The sequence below is a fragment of the Eleutherodactylus coqui genome, chromosome 2, assembly GCF_035609145.1.
Source record: "Eleutherodactylus coqui strain aEleCoq1 chromosome 2, aEleCoq1.hap1, whole genome shotgun sequence".
In the NCBI taxonomy this organism is placed as follows: domain Eukaryota; kingdom Metazoa; phylum Chordata; class Amphibia; order Anura; family Eleutherodactylidae; genus Eleutherodactylus; species Eleutherodactylus coqui.
In genome coordinates, this window is record NC_089838.1 from 297,302,731 (window position 1) to 297,326,229 (window position 23,499).

The 23,499-nt window shown below is 49.5% G+C and overlaps 1 protein-coding gene across 3 annotated transcripts in view; it reads right to left on the bottom strand.

Annotated features, from left to right (window-relative positions):
- NSD3 (nuclear receptor binding SET domain protein 3) overlaps positions 1 to 21,697 on the bottom strand; it is a 124,942-nt gene extending 103,245 nt beyond the window's left edge. For all 3 annotated transcript variants that reach the window (XM_066593389.1, XM_066593388.1, XM_066593390.1), the window contains exon 1: positions 21,183 to 21,697. The gene's annotated coding sequence lies outside the window, so the exon portion shown is untranslated. The remainder of the gene's footprint in view (positions 1 to 21,182) is intronic.
- Positions 21,698 to 23,499: the final 1,802 nt, after the last annotated feature.

The following is a 23,499-nucleotide window of genomic DNA, read 5'->3' on the forward strand; positions in this document are numbered from 1 at the left end:
ATGGGAAAATTTATCATGTGCACTTCTTAAAGTCAGTTTTGCTGGAGGCCGAGTTACCATTATTTGCAACCTATATAACACAAGTCACACGCAGGCAATAAATCAGATACCTCCTTAAATATGCCTACAGATATGGAGTCACTGCCGCCCAGCTGCCGGAGGGAGACCGAGACTAAGGTGGCCACTTTTTAAAAGGGCGGATTTGTTAAAAGTGAATGTCTGGTGTGTAAAGCTGCATTCTAAAAATTGTTCCAGATCTTTTAAAACAAACGCTGGGCTGCTTACCGGCCCTCTGATCCAGCGCTGCAGCCCCGCATTGGCGAATGGCTACCCTCTGACCGCTGCAGCCAATCAGAGGCCAGGGCGGCCAGGTGCCTGGCATCATGGTCCCAGTAGCTGAGCGGTGATGCCAGGAGAACAGCACATGAGCATTGTGTCATCTGATTGGCTGCAGCAGTCAGCTGGTTTATGTTCCAGAGCAGAAACCGGGAGACTGCTGGGCTGCAGTTATGGATCACCGGGACAGAGGATGGTAAGTACCCCCACTACCGTGTTTTCCCAAAAATAGGACCTTCCCCCTGATAAGCCGTACCCTGATTTTCGAAGGGGGGTGTGGGGAGGACTTGAAATTTAAGCTCTAGTTACACTGCATGAAAAAAATAAAAATAAAAGCAATACTCAACCTAGTAGGCGATGTGCGGGTCCCTCCCGCAGGGGGCTGCAGCCCCCCGGCAGACTTCTATGCAGTTCTCAATGCTGACGAAGCATCTCTTGTTGGTGAGTGGGCTTGAATACCCCGCCTCCAGCAAGCGATTGCTCCAATTGGTTCAGGAGCATCACGACGGCGTTCGATGAGCCAATCTCAGGCATTCATTGAATGGCTCCTGAACCAACCACAGCCAATCAAAACCGGCGCTCGATGAACCAATCAGAGCAATTGTTTGTAGCAATAAAACTTGTGACTTTTTGATGGCAGAAAAGTGCCGCACAGCCTCTAGAAATTACCCCCACCCCCCATGTTTCGTCCAGCTTGTCTTCTGGTATTAGAACTACATGACAGTTTTGAGTTTTACAAGCTGGAAATAAGTGCCAGACTATCAGAATTATAGGACGAAAATTTAAGTAAACTTATCCCATTATGGAAATCTTTCACCAACATCTCACAACTTGGGATTTACTCCAAACTATGCTCTTGCTTCCAATTGGGTCCTGGATACACCAATACGTCTCGACTAATCAGAACCCTACTTTTACACGCTCCTATAATTCTAATTCTAGGCTTTTGACAGAAGTCTTCGATCCAAGAGTCTTTCTCCTTTTTGTTCACCCTTTACCCATTCCTCCTCCCTAGTGGAATATAACACTTTTCCTCCTAATCCTCAACTAAATCCCCTTGAGTTCTCCAACTGGACTGGGTGGAGCAGCACCGGCCGCTATCTGCACCGAGATCGGGTGGAGCAGCACCGGCCGCTATCTGCACCGAGATCGGGTGGAGCAGCACCGGCCGCTATCTGCACCGAGATCGGGTGGAGCAGCACCGGCCGCTATCTGCACCGAGATCGGGTGGAGCAGCACCGGCCGCTATCTGCACCGAGATCGGGTGGAGCAGCACCGGCCGCTATCTGCACCGAGATCGGGTGGAGCAGCACCGGCCGCTATCTGCACCGAGATCGGGTGGAGCAGCACCGGCCGCTATCTGCACCGAGATCGGGTGGAGCAGCACCGGCCGCTATCTGCACCGAGATCGGGTGGAGCAGCACCGGCCGCTATCTGCACCGAGATCGGGTGGAGCAGCACCGGCCGCTATCTGCACCGAGATCGGGTGGAGCAGCACCGGCCGCTATCTGCACCGAGATCGGGTGGAGCAGCACCGGCCGCTATCTGCACCGAGATCGGGTGGAGCAGCACCGGCCGCTATCTGCACCGAGATCGGGTGGAGCAGCACCGGCCGCTATCTGCACCGAGATCGGGTGGAGCAGCACCGGCCGCTATCTGCACCGAGATCGGGTGGAGCAGTACCGGCCGCTATCTGCACCGAGATCGGGTGGAGCAGTACTGGCCGCTATCTGCACCGAGATCGGGTGGAGCAGTACTGGCCGCTATCTGCACCGAGATCGGGTGGAGCAGTACCGGCCGCTATCTGCACCGAGATCGGGTGGAGCAGTACCGGCCGCTATCTGCACCGAGATCGCGGATCACCCTCAATGATCCTGAAAGCAACACTACACTTCTCCCTCCCCCTTCGTTGTTCCTACTGGGACTTGGTTGTAACTTCTTTATTAAAAACAGAGTAAAAACAGTTAAGAGAATAAATAAAAAGTTATAGACTGGCAGGCTGAGTTGTGCGTGTTCTCACAGTCATTAGGCCTCCGTGATGCTACATGACCGCATCATTCAAAGCATGTGGTCGTATGATGTGACGACACGTGACATGTGGTCGTATGATGTGACGACACGTGACATGTGGTCGTATGATGTGACGACACGTGACATGTGGTTGCTTTGGTTTTGTGTCGGAGGGGACAGTTGTAAAATGTTGTTCTCTGTCTTCCTCGGACGCTCACCGTCCTGTTATCAGTGCTGGCAGAAGCAGCCGTTATCTGCGTTACCATAAAGCAATACTTCACACGCAGCAGCGTACTTCTAGGAGGGACTTCATGTACGCAGCACCTCAGGCGTCATTGGAATAGCACGTCAGGACCATAGCTGTCTCACTTAGCAGATACACTATCCTACCCAAAGTAATTGGACATCTGATCAAGAATCACAAGTAGTATGTATTTCCATATGTTCATACATAGTTGGCCTGCTTTGGCCCTAATGACATCGGATATTCTCCGTGGTATACTTCCTACTAATGTCTGATACACTTCAGCTGGTATTTCCCTCCATTCATCCTGCAAACATCTGACAGGTTCTCTCAAAGATGATGCATCAGCACGTCTACAAATGGTACAAGGTACTGCATTGGATAGTTGAGCAATAAAAAAAAAAAAAGAACGTTCTTTTCGGCATGGTCTTGGTACGTTGGTTGTAGTGACAAGAACCATGAACACTGAGATGAACCCTGACATTCTAGACAATAATGTGGTAATAATGTGGCTGACAATGTGGTATGGTCGGGAATGGTCGGCCATACTTCCAACAAGGCAACATGCCTTGTCACAAATCCAACACTGTTTTACGCTGGTTTGAGGATATCCATGTTCCAGGATTGGATGCACAGAGTCCCAACCTGTTCAACAATGAATGGAACGTCGGGTCAAGAAATATGAACAGCATCCATCTTTGAGAGAACTTGCCAGATGTTTGCAGGATGAATCGAGGGAAATAGCTGAAGCATACCAGATGTTAGTAGAAAGTGTGCCATGGAGAGTATCCAATGTTATTAGGGCCAAAGGAGCCCCACTGAGTAGTAACATATGGAAATAAATACTACTGATTCTTGCTGAGGGGTCTAATTACTTTTGGTAGGATAGTGTAACCGGACGCAGTCCAAGTTCAGGGGTCCTTATGGTGGGAAGTCTCAGCATCCTGCAGAGGTAAAGGCAACCAGCCAGTTGGATAAAGTGGTACCTGCCTCACCCGTGCCAGCAGACTCTCTATAAGGCCGGGCTCACACACTGCAGACAAAGTGGCTGCAAATCCCCCTGCGGATTTCATGACAAACTCCCAGCGCATCTGCAGCAAAGCATGCATGTATAACACGGGTATGTCACACCTCTACACTGAAACGGGCAGAAAATGCTGAAAATGTAAAGATTGAACGTCATGAGTCAATCATGAACACATTCCCGGCAGGCGCTCGTTATTTAAGGTTTCTCACAGAAGAGTAACAAGAATAGAGGGTAACTATATACTGTAGAGGTAAGTCGCCGCCAGCCTTCATTAGTGCATACAGTAATGCCGGGTAATCACAATATCCATTCAGTAGTGCAACGAAATCAACTGCAATATATCAAAGACAAAACCCAAAGAAAATAACGTCCTCGTGAAGCCGACAATCCAGGATATCCCCTACAGAAGCCCCAGTTCTCCAGTACAGTGAATGCCGCATCCACCCTCACAGCAATTGGTTTTTAAAGGGACGCTGTCATCACCGTAGAGCCCTATAAACTACCTTATGGGACTCAGAGGTTGAGGGAATGGGGAGCCCGAGAGCTGGATGTTATACCCCCCAGGCACCCTGTGCCAGCGCTGTGTCCCCAAGGCCCAATGTCCACTGGTGGATTTGATTTGCAGAATCCACAAATCGAGCCACCAATAGAGAAGCATGGGCGTCCGCAAATTAATAAACACACACAGATTTGTTTTGCGGACCTTTTGGTCCAGAAAACAAAATCGCAGCTGGCTCCATTTCACTGCAGTTCCCCCACGGACGGCTTCCATTGAAGTCCATGGAAGCCTTCCGATTCGCGGTCCGTCCGCAGCAGACACTGCAGACAGGCCACTGATCCCACAAGAAGGCGGGAGATTTAATTAAAAAAAATCTGTACTGTGCATGTCCGACGGCGAGACGTGCGTACCATCCACAGTACAGAAAACCCGGAAGTACAGAGGTCAGTGCCGCCGCCTGCCTGCACAGGTACGCAGGGTCCTCGGCCGCGGGCAGGGTGGGATTCCGCTGCGGGCTCTGGCCCGCCCGTGGGCATGAGGCTTTAGTTTTCCTGTGCGCGGCTCCCACAGAGATGAATGGAGGATGCGCCTGCAGAAAGTCCAGGTATGTTTGCATGTAGAGGAAAACGTTGCAGAATGTCTGCAGTGGGCAATCCGCACCAAATTCTTCATCACAACCACAATGCAAAATCTGGCAAAATCTGTTCTTATGGCGTGGATTTTGACACTGTTGGGGTTGTGGCTTTGCAGCAGAGGTCACTCTTAAGTGGGGCAGATTTTGACAGGTTTTCCGACGCGGTTGTGATGTGGAATTTGGTGCAGATTGTTTGTTGTGGATTTTCTGCTATGTGAGAACATATTATCAAGCGGCTGGTGCGCGCCAACGTCACACGGACCGTCCTGCAGGAACATGGTGGCTGGGAAGCATTAACCTGTTTTGGACCAGGCACAGTGAATATACGGTGCCTGTTCCTCGGCTTAAAGCCCAGCCGTATGTAAAATTACGTCATGGATTTAAGCCTCCTGCTCTGCAATCAATCAGAGGCTAGACGGGTTGTCAGCTGTTAGTGACAGCTGATAGCCGGACGAGAAGGCAGGAGGGGTTTTTTGCCTTTTCCTTCCCCAAGTACATAGCACTCAATCCTGGGGGTCCTGTGACTGCCAGGATTCCCTGCTATAGCAGAGCTGCAGGGTCGTACTAGACCCTGACCAGCTTTGCCAGTGACTACTGTCACTACAGGGGTTGTTTTTCCCTGTAACCGCAGCTTCTATGGATGCGGGGAAAGTGACAAAAAAAAACACCACCACATGTGAATGTCCCCCAGGAGGTCTTACATGACGTAATGGGGAACATATTTATGTAATTAGGTTTTTTACTAAGTAAAACAAAATTATACAAAACAATATATACATAAGAAAGAAAATAACCCAAAGCCGATGCCAACCAAAACCATCGCCGTATGTGCCCTGTAATCCAAAACCATGCATATATATCAAAACGCCTGCAACAAAATGAGGAACCCGTTCCTGTACTTTATTTTAGCGTAAATATACGAATTTTAAAAAAAACTAGAAAAGTTTAAAAAAAAGTTAGTGAAAAGGTTATTAAAAATAAATAAATAAATAAATATATAAAAATAAATAAATAAATAAAAAAAATCGCCCTATATGTCATGGAACAAAAAAAAATTAACAACGCAGCTAAGTGTACCATAAATACTCTAGTATAAGCATATACTCGCAATACTCACCTGCCAGCCTGCGTCTGTGTCCCCAGGGGTGCGGCAAGCTGTTTGAGAATTCTCCCCGCTATCATCTCCCTGCTCGGCTTTGAATTTTCCCGCCGGCTGTGATTGGCTGGCACTCAATCCAATCACAGTGCTTACTTACACAGCGCTGACGGCGGGGAAATTGAAAACCGAGCAAGGAGATGACAGCGAGGAGAAGTCTGAAGCAGGTTGCTACACCGCTGGGGAGAGTATCACGCCGGGAACACAGACGCCGGCTGGGAGGGGAGTATTGCGGTTTTTTTTTTTTACCTAGTATATACTAGAGTCCAGCAAGGCTTATACTCCAGTCAATAAGTTTTACCAGTTATTTGTGGTAAAACGTATTGTCTCGGCTAATACTCGAGTATATACGGTAAGTTTGGTAGCTAAAGGAAGAAAAATAGGGCCGTAAAACTGCTACATGGGTAAAATCCCTAAAGAGTGTCTGGTCCTTAAGGTACAAAACAGCCTGGTCCTTAAGGGGTTAAACACCGGTTTGCCCGCTCATGATGTGGGGCTGGAAGGGGTTACGGGTTCCTTTGAAAGGTCTCCTAACACTGCACACCTCTGTGCACTAGCACTAAGCAGCCCCCCATCAGTGGTGCTCCGCAGCGTTCTGCACTCATCCCCCCATCAGTGGTGCTCCGCAGCGTTCTGCACTCATCCCCCCATCAGTGGTGCTCCGCAGCGTTCTGCACTCATCCCCCCATCAGTGGTGCTCCGCAGCGTTCTGCACTCATCCCCCCATCCAGTGATGTACCTGTCTGCACCATGTTTGCCGCGGCCCGTGTATCTCTCGCAGTCTTCGCTGCTGGCAGTGATTTTTAGCAACAAGTCAGGCAATCAGTGCTTGTTTGGCTACATTTGCATGGCACCATCAGCCGCACCGCGTACGCCGAGTGTTTGCTTAAACAATCGTTCGTACTCCAAGTCCCATGGTACTTGGCAGCGTATCGGCACTTACACAGCGCGGCGTACCGCCCACAGATCACCAAACTACGTACCGTACCTGTGGATCAAGTTAACGCGGTTGTACCAGAATTACCAGTTATCGCCTATTCACAGGATAGGGGATAACTTGCTAATCAGTGAGGGTCTCACCGCTGAGACCCCTACCAATCCTGAAAATGAGGGTCCTGCGCCCCCAATGCCTGTCACTATGGGGTCACTTCTTCCCCGCAGTGAATGGATACCCAAGTGCTTGCCTTCTTATCTCCACAGTCCCACTGTAGATGAATGGAGCGGCAGAACGATCAGCGCTCCAGTCTTCTCACTGTGTGGTGTGCAGCGAGGAGGAACGGGGACACAGGACCCCCCGTTCTTGGGATCGATGAGGGTCCCAGCGGTGAGATCTCCTATTGAGTAGATTTATCTCAAGTAATAGCCTTGAAGCAGCAGCATAAGGGCCCATGCCCGCGGCCGATGCGCAGAAAGCGGCAGGTCTGCCCGCAGCGTTTTACATATTTCCCAGCCATACGCTGTGGCGGCAGAGGCGGCACATGTAACTGCACACGTCTGCGTATCACACGCAATGGGGTTGATTTTTAAATCCCCCACTCTGTTCAGAGCGAGGATGCGCATGAGAACACTGCCCATATGAAATGTATTGCGCACGGACAGCGTATCGTATGCAGCCCATACAAGACATCTAGCTCCGCTGCACTGATAGCAGAAGGGCGGGTCAGCTGATCAGAGGATTCCCAGTGGCCGACCCCCAAACAAGTATTAATGACTTATCAATAGTAAGTTCCTGGAAAGCCCCTTTAAGGCCTAAAAGAAGAGTTACAATATTCCTCTCCTCGTGCTCCTCCGCCCCTCTTCATTCACTTAACACAGCGGACGTTCAGTACTGGAGAGGGGCGGGGGACTGTTCAGTGAATGGAGAGGGAGCACAAGGAGTGAAATCTCCCCCAGCTGCCCCGCTATGAGCCAACAATACTCGCTCCTGTGCCGCAGCACGGGAGCGAGTACATGCAGGGACGAGTGTCAGGCATCGTTTGCCTGACATTCGTCCCGTGTAAATAGGGCTTTACACTGTGGGACTCTTCAATGAGAGCCAGCGCTCTTCGCTGATTTCCAAAATTGTGAATGAAAAGCAGTAAAATGGACAATGGACACAACCCAGTACTGTTACACATTCATTTCATATCATATGGCAGGTTCTCAGGCAGTGGTGGAGCCACTCCTACTGAGTAACCCTGTCCTGTAGTACTGGAATGCCTGCAGGACGTATCCACGGCGACCTGGGAATAAACACTTTTGAAGTGCAGGAAAAGGTGATTGTTTATAGAGCAACAGACAAAATCCAAAGCAGAACCGTATTGCAGACTGTAATAACTTCTGATCATCCTTCACTTGACAGCAACTTTGTGTAACCAGAATAGCCCTTTAATCCACTAAGGATTTCTACAATATATGTCAGATGTGCACGGCATTCTATACAGCACATGCAAGCCAACACCCAGGCATGGTGGCCAAGATCAGAGAACTCTCATCCTAGCCTTTACACATACAAAAAATTAAAAAAGTACTACATATGTAAAAAAAAAAAAAAAAACACTTATTGCTGTAATAACACTTATTTTTACTCCAACATGCTGAAGATAATTTTAAAAAAACAATACAAAAAACACAAAACACAGTGTTAGTGTATCTTGACGCCACCGGAAGCTAGGGGTTTGACAGGAGTAAAGCCCCTGTCACACCCCCAGCTTCCGATAAGGTGTAAGGTCCTAGCAGCACACTATGGAGTCATTTCTGCGTGCAGGGCATGCAAATCAATCCACAGTGGGCTGCTGTCTGTGTGTGTGTGCTGCGGTAAGGCCGTCTTTTCTGCCATGCTTACCCGCCGTCCGTCCCCTCAGTCCTGGGTACGGTCCGGCGACTGTGCGCTCCCTGCCGGCTCTCTGCTGACTGACGGGCGTTCCCCACCGTTACACCTCAGAAAATGACGGCCTCCTCTCTGGTGGCTGATGCCGGCCGCCTCTGTGACCCCTGACTGCCACTGCACCAAAGGAACCTGAGAATACAGCCGCTACCGCAGTGATAGGCTCCCTCCCTAACTTCTGTGCTGAAATTATGATGCAAGAAGGCACAAGCCCTACATACAGTACATACGTTTACTGCCCTTGCAGGACCTGAGGAATTCACAGCACTACAGCCAATCAGCATCAGGGGGCGTCACCCCTTGTTAACCTTGACTCCACCAGGAATTCCTGGTGGCGACAAGATACACTAACACACACACACACACACACACACACACACACACACACACACACAAAACGGCTTTTGGGTTCTTTTTCCAATTTCACTGCACTTAGAAAACTTGAAAAGTTTCTCAATATAATAAGGCTAATTTCATGCAGGCAAGCGCGTTATCGGGCGTTTTTATGTTAAAAACCGACTCCCATCACTTCAGGGAAGTGGCGATCCTCCGACACGGCTGAGGATCGCCAAGTGTTTCCTATTGTTTTTAATGGGAAACTTTGCAGGACATGCGCAGTTTTCTCGGCCATTTGAAAGCGTCCTAATGGAGTTGCACCAGAATTAATGGTTATTCCCTAACTACACAATAGGGAATAACTCTCCGCTGATACAGGGTGTCGCATGCGCCCCTCTTCTCCCCCTGCAGTGACATCATAGCGAATGGTGCTGCCAGAAATACACGGCGCCTGCTGCTTGAAAATGGGAACAACGGCAGCACACCAACACGACCGTTGCACTACTCACTCTCCACCTCCTCACTGTAAGGGGGGGGCAGCAAGTCTAGTGGGGATAACCGGGTACAAGAGACCTCCGTTATCAGGATCGATGGGGATCTCGGCATTGAGACCCCCACTGATAAGCAATAAATAATAAAATTCTGGTACAACAAAAAAAAGAAAAAAAAAAAAAAAAAAAGGCTGCTCATTAATGGGTTAGTATAAGCAAAAAACACCAGCAGTCGTGCATCTCATGTAATACAGGATTGTGACACAGAGATGACTCCGACGTACGGACATTCCCCTGATCACTGGCATCATGACATCTAGCAGCAATTCCCCTGATTACAACCCAAAACTTCCCCAAACTTTTACTAGTATAACCTCTAGCTCTGAAGGGTGCAGCTCAGACCAATCAGGGGCCAGCACCTCTCTAGGCTCTGACTATGTTCCGTCTGTGAGTCATGGGGTCATGTGACTGACGTTACGGATGAAGCATGGCTGCAGTGTCTGCTTATAGCCGGCTGGCAGGATTTATAGTATCCCATCATCACCAAGGAGAAGCCATCAGGAGGCCGATGATTGGGGGACCAACGATAAAAGAGGGTCCACTGATCGCATCCTTCATGCAGGCGAAACCAACTGTTAGTTCGTGGGCGACGGATGTGCCGTTACCAAACACAGATAGTATGGGAACTAATAACTGCATATCAGCATCGTGTGAACATATCCTAAAGCTGTATTTACACAGGCGACTGTGATATTGGAGAAACCCGGACAGACGCTGCACTCATAAACCTTCCATTTTTTGCTTGCTACACGTTTTGAGAGAAAACTGCATTGCTGCTCCAGTAGCTAAAATACAAAGAACGCTTCGCACTTCCATGCCAGTCACACGGCCTGCGAGCGCGGTGCGATTCATTCATAGGACTCACAGGAAACAATGATAGATTTTGCAGCGAGTGGGCAAACTGCTTATGTAAAGGTCTCCACTGAAGACAATGGGATCTTCTCACATGCGATTTCTGTGCATCTCGCAAGGCACATAAATTGCGCATGAAACTCACCCATGAACACGCAGCCGGCGGCTCCGATCACATGGGGTTTGTGAGTGTGTTGGATGCATCAGGGTTTTTGTTACTTCCGACAACAAGAACACCGCGGCTGCCGAGACAGAGGAGACCTCACCCCAACCTCATCACACAAGTCAGTGGAATCCATGAAGGCCTTCTATTTCACACGGCACAATAATCGTTGGATCGAGCGGTTTGTGTGATCGGTTTTCTGTGTAGATGCGAGCAACGAATTAATGATCAGTGATAAGCTGTTCAATAATCGCCGATCGGATATTTCACCTGTAAATCATCTGCCATCGCATGGTTCGGTATAAGACAGGCGTAACGACAAACAGGAAGCAGCGACGACTAGAGACGCCATTATAATGCAATCAGCGATCGGAATCACCCAATAATTGTTCAGTGTAAACACAAGACACGCTCCTTCCAATTTATCTTGCCATGTGAAAGGGACCTTAGTCAACATTTTGATCTGTTGCATGATGGAAAACCTTAACCCGTTTAGGACCAAGCACTGTAAATAGACGGCGCCTGGTCCCGGGCTTGAAGCCCAGCCGTATGTAAAATAACAGTGGGGATTTAAGCTTCCTGCTCTGCAATCAATCAGAGGAAGGACGGGGTGTCAGTTGTTCGTAACAGCTGATAATCCGGAGGAGAAGGCAGGAGGGGATTTTAACCCTTTCTGCCTTTTCCTTTCCCGAGTACACAGAGCTCAATGAGCGCTGTGTACTGAAAAGTGAAAGCAGAAGGGTTTCTTCCATTGCAGGAGCCGGGGAGGTCACATGACCGCCCGAATTCCCTGCTATAGCAGAGCTGCAGGGTCAAACTAGACCCTTGCCAGCTCTGCCAGTGTCTAATGTCACTACAGGGGAGGTTTTCCTCTGTAACTGGGGCTCCTATGGATGCTCCAGCTACCGTGGTAAAGTGTCAAATAAAAAAAACATGTGAATGACCCCCAGAGGTCTTATATGACGTCATGGGGGACATAGTAAAAATCATAATTACAAACATCAGTAAAACAAAATTACAGAATATATACAGTGTTTCCTCGACAATAAGGCACCCCCTGAAATTTGCAGAAGTCCCAAATATAAGGCACCCCTCGATAGTAAGGCATAGTAAAGTGTGCAGGCAAGTCAAGAGGCCTGCCCCCTGCTGCCATCCCCGTTGTCTCCTACCTCCAGACGTATAGGTAGATCTGCAGACAGTCTGCTGTTATCCTGTCCCTGCTGTGCTGTACGAGTGTGCTGTTGTGAGCTCCCCTGGCTGGCTGGAAAGGTCCATACTGTACGTTCTGTTCCTGCTGTACATGTCTGCTATGATGAGCTCCCCCTGGTGGCCGGAAGCTGCAATACCATCCCTGCTTACAAGTGGTACAGGAACTTCTGTCTGCAGACAGGTACGTTACTTTACAGCCCTTATTTTTTTATGGCTCTGTGTGAGAGTCAGGCAACCTGTGTGTGATTCTTAAGGCTCACAGAGCGTATTTCCAGCAGAAATCTCGCAGTTTGGCCACAGCGATAAACAGCGAGATTTCCGCTGGGAAAGCGCTGCTTCAAAACCCACGGCACTCAGCCGCTTGTTTTGAAGCGACCTGGCTGCACGCTTTTCCGTTTCTGTGGCCGGTGAATCCGCACCACAACACCGGCTTCTCCCAGCTTTGCTGTGACAGATTTGCTGTCCCATGTGAACGAGATTTCTGAGAAATTTCGTCCACAAAGCTGGCCAATTGAGGGATTAGCGGCCACAGACGGATTTGCCGCGGCGAAATAAGACACCCCCTGAATATAAGATGTAGCGCATATTTGGGAGCAAAAATTAATATAAGACGCGTCTTATTTTCGGGGAAACAGGGTACATAAGAAAATAACTCCAAACCAACGCCAACCAAAACCGTCACTATAAGTGCCCTGTAATCCCAAACCATACACTTTATATAACGAAACGTCCGAAACAAAATGAGGAACCCGTTCCCGTACATATACTAAATTAAAAAAAAAACAACCTAAAAATGTAAAAAAATAAATAAATTTAGTTTTACCCTAATAAAACAAAAAAACAAAAAAAAAGGGGGGGGGGGGGGAAGCCAGTGAAAAATATATTTTTTAAAAAATAAATAAATAAATAAAAATCGCCCTATATGAAAACAAAAAAACCCAACAAAAACACAGCTAAAATAATTTTAAGAGTTAAAGGAAAAAAATAGGGCAGTAAAACCACCACATGGGTAAAATCCCTAAAAAGTGTCTGGTGCTTTAGGGCTAAAACAGTCTGGTCCTTAAAGGGGTTAAAGGGGTGGTCCGGGTACAAAAAAAAAATAACACTGAAAGCCATCAAGCATCATGTAAAATAAAATTGTAAATATTCCTCCTGTGGTGAAGACATCCCTGATTACTGCAGCGGGACTGCGGACCGCCAGGAACGTCGGACCGCCAGGAACGTCGGACCGCCAGGAACGTCGGACCGCCAGGAACGTCGGACCGCCAGGAACGTCGGACCGCCAGGAACGTCGGACCGCCAGGAACGTCGGACCGCCAGGAACGTCGGACCGCCAGGAACGTCGGACCTCTGGCCATGTTAAGCTCCATTTAGACGGGACGAATGTCAGGCAAACGGGTTGTCAGAGTGCCTTCATGTGTCCACCTTACAGATCACAATTAGGGAAGAGATCAGGCACACCCCATACAGCGCAGGAGAGGGCCGCAGCGCGCCTCTAAGTACGCAGATTTGGATTTTGTAAACCCTTTCCCAACCGCATGATAAGTATCCATAATGCGGTTGTGAAGAGTGCAGGCAAATCCACTCTGTACGCGCTGACTATTAGCCATTTTATGACAACTGACAGCTACTGCCACCCTCCAGCAGCATCCCTCCTAATGTGATTGGGGGTGTTGCCTGGCTAAAATGACGGAGTCTTCTGAAAGCTTCCAGGGCGGCCATGCATAGATGTCCATGGCAACATTAAACAATGTATTATACTGAAGGTAAAGTCCCCTGTGAGGCCTAAAGAAAAGTGTAATGAAAAGTATAGACAACTTTAACAGCAAAAACATTAAACAACAACAACAAAAAACACGCATTTGCAAAGTACTAAAATATCACAATATTTATCCCACAGTGAAGGCCGGTAACAAAAACAAAAATGCAGAATGCCAGAACTGCGAGCGGGGGTTGTAATCCTGGCACCCAAAAAATCTGAATAAAATAAAGTTACAGAAGCAAATATTTAAAAAAAAAAAATTTGTTGTTTTTTGCTTTTAACAGTAACCGATGTAAGTTCAGTCATCATACTGATCCAGAGAGCAAACCATGCTGTCAGCTCAGCAAACATGAAGCTCCCACCCAAAATACGCAGTTACATTTTTTGAATTTCTCCTCACTTATATATTTTTTAATTTTCTGTACATTATATTTTACCATTAACCCCTTCCCGCTCTATGACGTACCGGTACGTCATGGCAGCCTGGTACTTCGCGCAAAATGACGTACCGGTACGTCATCGGGATAGCGCGAGATCATGACTGATCTCGCGCTATCCCGCAGCGGGAGCCGGCTGTCAGTCACAGCCGGCGTCCCGCTGCAACAGCGGGGGGGCATCGGAGATGCACCCCCCGCTGTTAACCCCTTCCCTGCCGCAATCTAAGTAGATCGCGGCAGGGAAAGAGTTCACAGAAGGATCGCGCTTCCTCTGTGTCTCCGGACGGCTCTCGCGATGTTATCGCGAGAGCCCGGCCTGTCACTGTGGCAACAGGACGCCAGACACCGGCGTCCTGTATTGCCTATGCCTATGATCGCTGTATAAGCGATAAGGCATGGCAGAGCAGTAGCTCTGCCATGCCTTATGACAGCGATCATAGGCACAGTGCTGCAAGTCCCTCAGAGGGACTCAAATAGTGTAACAAAAAAGAAAAGAAAAAAACACCCTTTTTTATGCTTTTTCTAATATTACCATAAAAAAGGTAAAAAAAAAATGAAAACCCCACATATTTGGTATTGACGCGTCCGTAACGACGTGTACAAAAAGTTGAACACTTTATTTTGTACAACAAAAAGCGTAAAAAAAACCGCTAAAAAACAGAGGCAAAATGCTAATTTTTAGCATTTTGCCTCACAAAAAATGCAATAAAAGTGATCAAAAAACCATACATTCCCCAAAATGGTACCAATAAAAACTACAGCTCGTCTCGCAAAAAATAAGCCCTCATAGAGCTCCATACATAGAAAAGTAAAAAAGTTACAGGACTTTGAATGCAGCTATAGAGAAAAAAAAAAAGATTTCCAAAAAAAAGGGGTTTTATTGCAAAAAAAAGCGTAAAAACCTAAAAAAAATAATTTATTTTGGTATTGTTGCAACCGTACCGACCCGGAGAAAAAAATTTAGTGTGTCATGTATGCTGCATGATTAATGCTGTAATAAATAAATAAATAAATAAATATATATATGTCAGAATTGATGCATTTTCTCTCCCTGTTATCATAAAAAAAATAATAAAAGTTTTACGATAGTCTATGTACCCAAAAGTGGCACCGATAAAAACTACAGCTCGCCACGCAAAAAAACAAGCCCTTATACGGCCGCACCGACGAAAAAATAAAAAAGTTATGGCGTTTGAAAAATGGAGATGGAAAAATACCAAAAATCGCTTGGTCCACAACGCCAAAATAGGCCGTGTCATTAAGGGGTTAATTTAAAAATAAAAAAAGCTTGACCTCTTAAAAATGAGCCGTCACACAGCTTTATCAATGGGGGGGAAAAAAAAAAGAGATGGCTCTTAGAAGGCGGGAAGAAAGACAAGAATTTAAATGGAAAAAAAATAAAGGGGGAAAACCTCTTGAAAGAATTAGGCCGGCTGCACTCCACCGGATGGAATTCCATATGCAGGAGCCGCAGTGGAATCCCACCCTGCGTCCGGCTGCGCGTGCCTGTATTTATCCGACTTGTCGCAGACATGCGTAGTACAGGTTTTTGGTTTTTTTAATCACTGCCTTTCCCGCTCTATTGCTAGGAAATGAAACGGAATCGGCAACTTTCCGACAATGTTAATGGAAGCCGTCCGCACAGAATCCGCACAAAAAAATAGAACATGCTACGATTTTTTTTTTTTTTGCAAACGGAAAATCGCAATCGTTGTAATGATCACGCATTCTGCAATAAAAATCTGGTTGTGCGCAGCCGGAACGAAGCTTTTTTTCCCTGCTCAAAAACCCCTTGAGGCCGAATGCCCACAGATGGATTATCGCTGCGGAATTCAGTGTCAGACAACCCACCACGAATTCCGCAGCAATGTCCACTGATAGACCTGCCATGTTAACCAATTCTCCTCTGCCCAAAAGCAGAAATCAACTGTGATTTTTCACTTGCGGGGAAGAATCGCAGAATGTTCTATTCTGTGAGGAAAAATCGCATGGAATTGCAGTCAATGAAAGCCGTCCGTCCCGCGATACTTCCGCTGTGAGCAATGCTGAAGTACCACAAGAATCCGTGTCACAGCCCAGTGCCCATGCATCATGCGCTGCACTGTGCACGTGCGCCGGGCGAGACAACTCGTGGCGGATCCGGAGAGGTGAGTATAGGGTCTCTGGGGGGCGCCGGGTCTGAGTCCGCTGCGATATTTCCGGCCGCGAGCTCTCATGGTTCTATAATGAAAAGTCCTGCAACTCTTCAATAAGTATTCTTGTAATACGCTTCTAATTCCTTGCCATTTGCAACATTACACTGAATGGCAGCAAAAACAAATAGTTTACATGTATCTATAATTGTAGCCAGTCCTAGAAATCCTCTGAGCCAATCATATCACTGCAGCAGGCTGATACATTGTAGCAAACCATCACTGATCATGCAGACTGGGAAGACACTGCTCACTGTGGCGTGATGGAGGGGGGATCCTACCTCCTAACCAGAAAATGTGGCGGCGCCACCATCAGGCCAGGTTCACATAGACATCTACAGCAGGAATATGGGAGGGTTTTTTTTTTCTTTTAACCACACAATACATTATATGTTCGGCTGAAGACGCCAACGTCCATCTAGTTCAGCCCGATCCACCATGACGCTCCATCCAGGATAAAGTTATGTAGAGCCGACATAAAACCCCAGTTATGCGGATTCCTTCCTTTAATAATTGGAGTTACCCCGGAATCACAATTGGTTACGGAATTTGCGTCAAATAAGGGACGTCTCCTCTTTCCACAACCAGGATTTTAGCGTCCCCGACATCAGTGGGCCCAGGCGGACCCGGCGTCCCCGACATCAGGGGGCCCAGACGGACCCGGCGTCCCCGACATCAGGGGGCCCAGACGGACCCGGCGTCCCCGACATCAGGGGGCCCAGACGGACCCGGCGTCCCCGACATCAGGGGGCCCAGACGGACCCGGCGTCCCCGACATCAGGGGGCCCAGACGGACCCGGCGTCCCCGACATCAGGGGGCCCAGACGGACCCGGCGTCCCCGACATCAGGGGGCCCAGACGGACCCGGCGTCCCCGACATCAGGGGGCCCAGACGGACCCGGCGTCCCCGACATCAGGGGGCCCAGACGGACCCGGCGACCCCGACATCAGGGGGCCCAGACGGACCCGGCTTCCCCGACATCAGGGGGCCCAGACGGACCCGGCTTCCCCGACATCAGGGGGCCCAGACGGACCCGGCTTCCCCGACATCAGGGGGCCCAGACGGACCCGGCTTCCCCGACATCAGGGGGCCCAGACGGACCCGGCTTCCCCGACATCAGGGGGCCCAGACGGACCCGGCTTCCCCGACATCAGGGGGCCCAGACGGACCCGGCTTCCCCGACATCAGGGGGCCCAGACGGACCCGGCTTCCCCGACATCAGGGGGCCCAGACGGACCCGGCTTCCCCGACATCAGGGGACCCAGACGGACCCGGCTTCCCCGACATCAGGGGACCCAGACGGACCCGGCTTCCCCGACATCAGGGGACTAGACGGACACGGCGTCCCCTCAGCCTATATGTTATCTTACAGACTAGCGTGAATTCCCCGGGGAGCGGATATTGACTCGCAGTACACAGATGGTGCGCTGAAATCCACAAACTCCAGGGCCCGCGCACAGGGCATTGTGGACAGATTGAGCATCTTTTCACTATTCTCCCGAGTACATGTGCTGCGAGGTTTCTCATGCACCAATTTCTGCATTGCGCAAAAAAACCGAAACAAATTCACATGTCAATGCGGAATCAGTGCTGATAATTCACGGGCAGCTTAGCTCCATAACTGCGAGGACTTCTGATGCGGATTTCCATTAACAGCCACGTTGGATTTTTCCAAACCGGATTGTGCTGTGAGCGAGGTCCTCCAGGTCATGTGATCACCAGGACCGTATACACAACACTCACTAAGGCTCTGGTTGTATCTGCGCTAGGGAAGCAGGGAGCCAGAACCCCCTGCATGAATGGGGTCGGATCGCTCCCTGCATCTGTCCGCCATTTTTTACCAGATTCTGCGTGCACAACTTTATCTTGAGGTATTTTAGGCCAGATCTGCCTAAATCTGCCAGATTAATGGTCATTTACCAGGAGGAACGGAGGGGCAGATGTGCTTGCTAGGTTGGGAGTGTGCCCCAACCCACAGTGCCAGCTTCTAGGCAGCTGCCTAAGCTGTACCCACACTAACTGCTGTTCCCACGGCTCCCCCATACACACGAACGTCTCACCAGGGAGGTAAGCCGCAGTCAGACGGCTCTGGCACCAACTTATTTTCTGGGTAATAAAGGGATTAGGGTTTGAAATTCAAAGCCCCTGATCCTCCCTTCCTCCATCATCACCTGCGCCCCCGCACACATCAGGGAGTCCTCCGGCATTTTGGCTGACCGAGGGCCCTTCTAGATGAGGCGATTCCTGCTTGAACAGGCGAGTGACGTCACCGCTGACTCGTTCTCCCTCCTGCAGCCCGTTTGTACAGGCAGACACACCGTTGGCTCATTCACAATTGTTCAGTCCTTCACTCAAGCGAACACAGGGCCTGAATAATTGCTGCTCAGACCGGACGTTACGCGAACGAGCCAACGCTGATCTATATGCCTGCAGAAAACGGACGAACGAAAAGCGAAAGATTCTCATGCGGCGTCGGCTGCGTTTACACCACATGATCATTCACTGTCGCCCGTTTGAACGCTAAACGTTCCGTCTAAAAGCACCTAAATTCCCTATAATGTGTGCGGGGGGGGGCTCTGAACTCAAGCCAGAACGGTTTCCCTGGAGTCTCCCTTTACTACAGAGCGGTGACAATGTCCGACCTCCTCGCTATCAGGTTCATGGAGTGTTAAAAACAAAGCGCCAAACGTGTCATCATGGGTGTCTGCGCCGTAAGGAGACATCACTATAGTATGTCCAGCAGTCACCTACTACCTCCGCAGGACGGGCGGATCGCTGGGGTGGGGGAGCTGACAAGTATGCAGCCTTCGCATACAAGGAAGATAAGGAGGAAAAATGGTTCCTTGTTTCCTTATCTCTCACACTTGGCTGAAGCAAGTAACTCCACCTAGTGGCCAACCCACGGGCAGCGACTTAAAGGAGCCTTCGCAGGATGTTCTGCCGCTTTCTGGCTGGTGGCGGTCCGATCAGCTCCGCTCCGCTAGATCTCCTGCCTGGCCAGGTGACGGAGCGCTACATTAGCACTATAGACCTTCAAGGAGTTGGCATAGGGACGGGTATACCGCTTTAAGAATGGAAGGTACAGCGGCGCCAGTCATGGTTTGAGCCACTGATCTCCCACACGAAAACATGACCACCGTATACCAGGGGGCTGATAACAGGATATCCGCGCCCCCCACATTATAACACACCAACCAGCGTTCCCTTCAGTCACCTTCTAGGGAACTTATTTCCATATGAATTCCATTTGCTGCTACAAAAACGGAACAGCCGGACGGACGGCAAACAAACAGATGCGAACGAGCGCCCGGGGCTCACACGGACGGAGGCGCATTTCAGTTGCTTAACGACCACAAATCGCTTACGTCCTCGTATTTCACAGACCCCCGCGGGTTTTTCTGTGCACACATACAATACATATTTGTGCACGTAAAAAAAAAAGTACGCAGGAGGGCGCGTGTATTTGGCGCGCATCGCTACGGACCCATTCTCTTCAATCGCCTATCGCAGTGCATAATACACACCAAATAGGTCGGGCGCGCAAATTTTTTTTTTCCCACACAATTGAACATCATGTGATAAAAAAATCTGCTCCTGTGAGCGAACGCATTGAAATCAGCAAAATACGCTGCGCAAATCTGCTTATGCGAACAAGCCCTTAGGCCTCAGCTGGTTTTTCGCCACGTATTATCCCTTCGTTGCGCGGCCGTGAGATTTGCGGTGAATGGAGTCAATGAAAGTCAATGGGTTTTCGTTGATCCGTCGTTCACAACGGCGATTCTGCAGGAGATCGGCATCAGCCCGCCTCCAACCCTCCGCGCCATTTAGGGAGGGTTTTATCACTAATTCCAGTACGGAATCCTCTGCTTGAGAAGAGGCAACGGCCGCAGCCGAGATGAAATTGCCACGCTGCGGAGCTGAACTCTGAGCCGCACGCCAATCGGCACGCGGGATTTTTGTCGATTGTTTCCGCAGCTTGTGGTGAGATTTTCAAAATTTGCCCCTACTGTAAATGCCGCCGAATTTCTATGTGAAGGGGCTGCTCGGAAAATGCCCCCCATCGGACTCCCCCCAAGAGGGGTCTCATACGGATGGGTCGTAATTGCATAAAGCGCAATCGCCATCCACACGGAGAATCCGCAGCAAAACGCCGGCGCTGAAAGTCATGACCTTTTGATTTTTCCTTCACACTCACTATACAAATTGCGCATTTTGCGAGCTGAAGAAAAATCGCAGCATGATCCATGAGGACAATGGAGGCGTCTGACCCGCAGCCGATCCGCAAGTAACACTGGGCGCCATCACGTGCGGCCGGCCTTATAGGTATGCTTACAATGGCGCGGGTAGATATATAGTTTTGTTGTTTCGTTTTACGCCCCCCAGATCACCAGCGTAGAGGGGCGTGACGGGACGACCACCCCCATATCGGAGCGCAGATGGACCGCCGCTGCGCAAAAACATCCACATCAAGTTATATATATATGCCACAACACAGATGGTTCATCCAGCCAATCCTGGAGTGTCAGCTCTGCGGCCGCCGGACACGTAACATATGGAGTCGTTGGACCGTACCCTACAGATAACCACAAACTGCCGAGAAAGGAAGAAGGTCAGCAGGTATCGCCCAGCCGCCAGGCGCTATCGCCCCACATCCGGGAGATATCGCCCCGCATCACGCAGCGGTGCCATACACCGCCCAGATGTTACACATACCAGTCAGCCCATCACCCACTAGAGCGTCAGCTCCTCGGACAACTTCACATCTCCATGGCGGTCAATCATCAGCTCCCTCCACCAATAGAGTGCTAGCTCTTGGGACAAGGCCCCTCCATATCATGCACCCCTCTATACACACTCTGACACGCCCCTCCCCCCGTGGAGTGTCAGCTCCGCGGCCCAGTCCTCACCTTCAGTTTGTTCCATTCTAGACCCCGGTGTCTCGGCTGCAGCGACAGGAACCCGCGGATGACCGTACGGAGGGAGGAAAACCGGGTGTGTGACGTAATATCCGGGCTTCACCCCCCTCGACGGCTGAGAAGAAGAATCCGGGCGTCTGCAGGGTCCCTTCTACTCTTTTCCGGGTGAGACCCGTCTGAAGGGGCGATAAAAAAATGGCGACCGTTTCTGTTATTCGGGTGTCTATAGATTTCAGCCCTCCTGAGGGCGGTGACGTTTTACACCCGGTGGGAGTCGTGTCTGCGCTGACGGCACCGGGCCTCGGGCGTAGCGGAGGGGGGGTGAAGGGGGTTTTATTGCCCAGGGGGTCTTCTGGCGTCGTGTGAGGCTTCCGGACGTCGGCTCCCGGGTGATTAGATACCCCCACCCTCCCCCCCGGTACGTTTCAGGTTTTTTCCGGGTGTGTCCGGGTCACCACCGCCCGCTTCCTCCTCACACAAAAGCCGCCCGCGCGCCCCGGCAGCGCCAGTGAAAAAAAAAATCCTTCTACGTTGATTGGTTGGAAAGGTTCGCAGAGGATGCCGGGAGTTGTAGTTTCCCTTTAAGGTGTCAGTAAGAATAGCTGTCATTAAAGCTTGAAGACGGAGAGGAGGTGAAGGTTGTAAGGTAGTGCGGCACCTAGGGGCGGGAGGTTGAAGTGCGCTATGGCTATAAAACGGCCTCTGCAGCATTTCTGGGGTTCCTCACTAGCGGCTAAGGGAGATGGAATAAATCCTCCACAGTGCCACCTACTGAAAGGCAGCATTCCTTCGAGTCAAAGTGGGACTTTTTATACAAGTCTTGCTACAATGACTGGGAATCAAAAGCAAAGCCAGACCCCATGTACATACAGCTGTTTCCGGGTTATTGCCCATCATCAGTGTACAGTAGGAGTCTGGCTTTTGCTAGTGAGAGGCCAGGGACAGGGGTCAGAAACGCTCTTTTCTCCTTAGGGAGAGCAACTATATACTATAAATAAGTGAGGAGACTCAAATGGCCACGCACGCTCCTCTGGGTAATATGCAAATAAGGGAGATGGAATAAATCCTCCACAGTGCCACCTACTGAAAGGCAGCATTCCTTCGAGTCAAAGTGGGACTTTTTATACAAGTCTTGCTACAATGACTGGGAATCAAAAGCAAAGCCAGACCCCATGTACATACAGCTGTTTCCGGGTTATTGCCCATCATCAGTGTACAGTAGGAGTCTGGCTTTTGCTAGTGAGAGGCCAGGGACAGGGGTCAGAAACGCTCTTTTCTCCTTAGGGAGAGCAACTATATACTATAAATAAGTGAGGAGACTCAAATGGCCACGCACGCTCCTCTTATTACCCAGAGGAGCGTGCGTGGCCATTTGAGTCTCCTCACTTATTTATAGTATATAGTTGCTCTCCCTAAGGAGAAAAGAGCGTTTCTGACCCCTGTCCCTGGCCTCTCACTAGCAAAAGCCAGACTCCTACTGTACACTGATGATGGGCAATAACCCGGAAACAGCTGTATGTACATGGGGTCTGGCTTTGCTTTTGATTCCCAGTCATTGTAGCAAGACTTGTATAAAAAGTCCCACTTTGACTCGAAGGAATGCTGCCTTTCAGTAGGTGGCACTGTGGAGGATTTATTCCATCTCCCTTATTTGCATATTACCCAGAGGAGCGTGCGTGGCCATTTGAGTCTCCTCACTTATTTATAGTATATAGTTGCTCTCCCTAAGGAGAAAAGAGCGTTTCTGACCCCTGTCCCTGGCCTCTCACTAGCAAAAGCCAGACTCCTACTGTACACTGATGATGGGCAATAACCCGGAAACAGCTGTATGTACATGGGGTCTGGCTTTGCTTTTGATTCCCAGTCATTGTAGCAAGACTTGTATAAAAAGTCCCACTTTGACTCGAAGGAATGCTGCCTTTCAGTAGGTGGCACTGTGGAGGATTTATTCCATCTCCCTTATTTGCATATTACCCAGAGGAGCGTGCGTGGCCATTTGAGTCTCCTCACTTATTTATAGTATATAGTTGCTCTCCCTAAGGAGAAAAGAGCGTTTCTGATCACTAGCGGCTGTCACGTGATCTTGTGTGACTGATATTTCTGTCCCTCACTTCTCTTGTGTTGCTGTCAGTGAATGAAAACCTTTAAACCCTTGTTCCAGTGGCCCCTGAAGGTCATACTAAAAATAAGCAGCTATGAATAAGGCCCACGCGCGGATTAGTGCTGCAGAATCTGGAGTGGGCGTTCCACTTCGGATTCCGCAGCAATGACCCTCCATAGCATGTTACGGAAAAAGGATTCTTCATGC